This window comes from Sceloporus occidentalis, unplaced genomic scaffold, assembly GCF_023333645.1.
Source record: "Sceloporus occidentalis isolate IW3139 unplaced genomic scaffold, rSceOcc1.0.p SCAF_14, whole genome shotgun sequence".
Lineage (NCBI taxonomy): Eukaryota > Metazoa > Chordata > Lepidosauria > Squamata > Phrynosomatidae > Sceloporus > Sceloporus occidentalis.
Window position 1 is genome coordinate 16,546,310 of NW_028316994.1, and position 5,099 is coordinate 16,551,408.

Here is a 5,099-nt window from a genome sequence, read left to right on the forward strand (position 1 = left end):
TGCCTTTTATTTCCTCCTTGGCTACCTCTTGGGGCAATTATCTTGTTCAGGACAGATCCAAGACATTTTGCTGCCTGAAGCACAGTTTCTGGTGTTTCCAGACCCAGGATCAAAGTGTGTAGTTCCTTAAGACGGTTGAGTGATTTGGCCCCTGGAACAGAAAAGGTCACAAATGGCAGTAGAAATAGTACTGTTTAAAAAGCAACGGAGGAGTTTTGTGATCTGTTTGACCATGGAATAGGCTGCTTAAGAAGACTGCTGAGCTCTCTCTCCTTGGAGGTTTGGAAACATAGGCTGGAGAGCCATTTGTAGGGGACAGGGATTTCCTAGAGGGTTGGACTTCTGGTTCCCTTCCAACTATGATTATATGAATTCAACACTCTTCCATGACACTGGAGTTTATCACACGAAGGAGACTGGGAGTTTATCTCATGAATATCCCAGAAAAATCGTGTAATTATGCGAAACGATTTCAATTGAGTCGTACAACACCCGCCATTAAAGTAGTCACAAAGATGCATTAATGCACATCTTTGTACTTTCAGGATTTCAGTGACAGTGCAATTCTGATATCACTTTATTTGCACAATTGCATGTGATTATCAGTCATGCAATTACTCGCCTTTTTCACTTTATTTGCAGGATGCTTTAAATGAGGTTTAATCTCTCTGTAATGCCAAAATTAGCTCCAGTGGGATAAACTCCATACAGACACTGATCTGGTCCCCCTGATTGTCAGGGCCTAAGAGTCCCCCAGAAATAATCCCCAGCTGGTCCTGCCGGCTAGGGGATTCTGGGAGTTACAGTCCAGAAGAATGACCTTCCCAAGCTCTGGGAATAAGAGGGAAGAAGCCCTGGACAATAAAAACACAGGAAGGGCAGACTTGTAAGATAGGAATGCCTGGAACCACCCTAAGCATTGGGTAAATGAGGGAGGGAAATTGCATGCGAAAAGCTTCATTGACTAACATCTGTTTTCTGGCCCATAGTTCAATGGGAAACAGAAACCTTTCCAGACACGGCCTGCTTCCTCAGCCCAGAGATCTGCAACCACAACCTTTGTACAACCTCACATATCTGGGGCTGTTGTCGATTTGTCTTCAGAGCTCCAGCTGTGTATTTTGGTAGTCAGACTTTTCTGCATGAAAATGCTGTTTCCCTGGACTTTTTGCTGAGACCACCAAAGGCCGAAGATGATGTTTGTCAGCATAGACAACTGCAATGGTTGCAGGGGCTGTGAGGATTGTCCAAAACAGAAACCTAGTCCAACAGCCCTTGTTTGTTTGTTTTTTTAAAAAAAGAAAATTGGTATTATTTGATATTTAAATAATGCTGGGAGGGCCTGAAATCTGTTTAAATGGTGATGTGCCTTTCTCGGAGGCTCTGGATAGTGAAGGGAAGATGCATGGTTTGATTCTCTAGGGGACTTTTATGCCAGTGTACTTGGCTTAGTCTAATGAGAAGAACTGGGAGATAAAAAGAACTTTAAATATTGGTCAATAAGGTTGAAATGTGCCTGGCCTTTGTTTTTCTGATGGCTTGTGAAGATCCATGGTCACCAAATGTTCCCCCAATTGTGGATTCATGCTTAACAGACCTTATACCTGTTGCTGCAGAACTGCTTGGACAATGTGTTTTTATAGATATGGATTAATGATTGTCTGACAGATTCCTTATAACTTTGTAAGATTTCTTTATTGCATATATCTTCATTTCCCGACTCTCTCTTTGTTTGCTTGTGAATGGTTTTGAGAGTCATGTCCTATGTTCATTTCTCATTTCTTGTTCTCTTCTAGAGGCTTTCCAGAAAGGAAACCCACTCCTTTTATGGGGATCAGAAAAAAGGACAATTCAGGGAATCTAGAGGATTCATGGGCCACACGAAAAAGAGGCACATTTTGCCCACCCCAATCTATGTCGATTTTATCGATCTCTCAGGGAACATCTGCTTCTCATACACTGGATGACAAAAGGAAAATGATCTCATTGTTTTAATGCTAATTTCCCATCTCCCAGTTAAGTCCAAAAAATTAAGAAATAAATATTTAAGAATATTCCTTAACAGTCTGTGTAGCACATAACAATATTTTGACATCTCTTCGTCAAAACGACTAAGGCAGCTGAAGGAAAAATGAGAGATAGGGAAGGAAGAATCCAAAAAGAGGGGAGAAAAACTTCAACAATAAAAGGAGGAGGGGGAAAGAAGATTCCTTTTACTATAATTGAGCTGATCTTTTTAAACAGGCCCTGGAAAATGACATGTTTAAACCTGCCTTTTGCTTGCATTAACTAAGAAACTGTTTTGAACTGGAAGGTGGGAATTATATATCCATCTGGATGCTGTTGGACTGTATGTCCCAGCATTCATTTCCCCTGGCCATGCTGCCTCCAACCACATCTGGAGAGTCCCCATATCTGTCAAATGCATTTAGAATGGGGAATGGATGTAATGTCACCAAAGTAGAAGCAAATGGCTGCACTACCCTCCAGCGCCTCTAGACGGTGCCATTGCCCCTGTCTATGTATTTGGGTTGTGCTTTGGGTTCTTGCAACTTGCTTTAAAGTTGGGGTTCCATTGAAAACATGGAAAGTAAAGGAATTTGGGGAAAGTCATGGCAGAGTCAGGACATTTAGTTGATAAAGCTCCATCAGTCTAAGGAGGAAATACATACAGTTGGATACGAATCATATGTAGCCCCATAGTGTGGTTGGACTGCAGCTCCTATAGTTCTTCACCCATGGCTCTGTTGGCTATGGATGATGGAAGTTGCAGTCAAGCAGCATTTAGAACAGTGGTTCTCAACCTTCCTAATGCCACAACCTTTTAATACAGTTCCTCATGTTGCAGTGACCCCCAACTATAAAATTAACCCATGTTTCTTCATTAATATGTGTTTTCCAATGGTCTTAGGCAACCCCTATGAAAGGGTTGTTCGACCCCCAAAGGGGTTGAGACCCACAAGTTGAGAACTGCTGATCTAGAGGGACAATTCCCTCCCTGGCCATACACCATGACAAACATTAGGTGCCATGTCAACAGAGTGGGACGTATCTTCTGGGTGACAGTCCGAACTTTGACTCTGTGGGAGTTGTAATTCTCCAAAGGTAAAGTTACCATCTCCTCTATTGGGGCAGGAACTGGGGGACACGATAGGTGTCCCCCATAGGGGACCGTAGGGTAGTCTTGGCACGTTTCTTCGGAGGCGCTTTGCCATTGCCATCCTGTGAGGTTGAGAGAGTGTGACTTGTCCAAGGTCACTCAGTGGGCTTTTGTGCTCGAGTGGGGAATCAAACCCTGATCTCCAGCATTGTAGCTCTACACTTGACCCACTACACTATGCTGGCTCTTATTAGTGAAATAGTATACTTTCTCTTTTGTGAGATATTTTTTGCCTTCGCTGTCAGGGAAGGGTGTCCCACCAAACTACACATCCCCAAATTCCATTGAACCATGGCAGTTAACGTGGTGTCCTACTCCCGTATTTCTGCAGGCCACAGATGAAGTTGCCCAGGACTGTCATAGACTCTGAGGTTTGAATGTTAAAGCCTGAGTCTGTGGGGTGACCCCTTGTGATGTCATAGGAGGCGGGGCCTAGTGATGTTCCAAAAGGGACCACCCCTGGTGATGTCATTCCACATCTTACCTTAAGCATCAGCCACAGAGTACCTTTTCAAATAATAATTTTTAAAAAGACCAAGGTTGCATCTGGACTGCAGAGATAATCCAGTTTCAGGCCACTTTAACTAGCTCCATCCTACAGAAGCCTGTGATTTGTAGTTTGGTGAGGTGCCGGCACACTTTGGCAGAGAAGGCTAGCAACCTTATAAAGCTACAAATCCGAGGATTCTATAAGATAAAGCTACAGCACTTAAGTGGTGTTGACCAGCATTATTTTTACAGTATAGATGCAGCCCTAGGGCCTGAACCAGTGAGTTCAAATTGTATGAAAAGAGATCCCACCTAAACATTAGCGGGGAAAGACCTGTTTGACATTGGAACAGAGTCTGTCAGAGGGCTCTGGTCTGGTGCCACAACAAACTACAATCCCCAGCGTTCCTTAGCACTGAGCCATGGCAGTTAAAGTGGTGTCAAACCCGATTATTTCAATAGTTTTTTGTGGGTTTTTCAGGCTATGTGGCCATGTTCTAGAAGAGTTTCTTCCTGACATTTTGCCAGCATCTGTGGCTGGCATCTCCAGAGAATGCTGGCATGGAAGAGAGTAAGGTGTATGTATATATGTGTACACACACACACACACACACACACACACACAGGGAGGAGTGTGTGTGTGTGTGTGTATATATATATATATACCCAATGTGTGTGTGTGTGTGCGCACACACACACACACACACACACACACACACACACACACACACACTAACCCTACTCTCTTCAATGCCAGCATTCTCTGAAGATGCCAGCCACAGATGCTGGCAAAACATCAGGAATAAACTCTTCTAGAACATGGCCACATAGCCTGAAAAACCCACAAAAACTATGGATGCCGGCCATGAAATCCTTCGACTTCACATCGGGTTATTTCTATTTATTTATATACATTATTTCTGCAGTGCAGATGCAGCTGCATTGGCTAACCAATGAGGAAAATGGCCCTTTCAAGACAACACTCTCACCCTGAGATTCCTCCCCTGGTCTTGGAGGGCAAATGGAGAACAAAGGGCCAGGCCCAGAGACTCAGGAGCCGCAAGAGTGGCACATTTTGCTTCCTTCGGATATACACCGGATGTTTTATGCAACCGTGCAGCAGTCACAGAAGCCCTTCTGTCCAAGGAGTTGCACAAGAGAAGCGAAGACATGTGCTTTTGGCATCAGCAGCAGGAATTGCCCAACCAGGAGCTCGGACTAGTCCAGCCGCACCCGTCCCATTGCAGAACAACTGCCACCTCCAGCTTGAAACACACCAGATTCAAACTGGGCCGGAGAAGGTGGTGCTGAGCATTGCCACCCTCAGGGAAGACAACCGAAGCTGTTCAGACCTGCCTTGCAACACTCGGCGTCGCACAAATCCTACCTGGCGATCTGAGCACCTTCTCTTTCTGTCTCCTTTTTCTCTTTCCTCCTTCTTCTCTTCCTA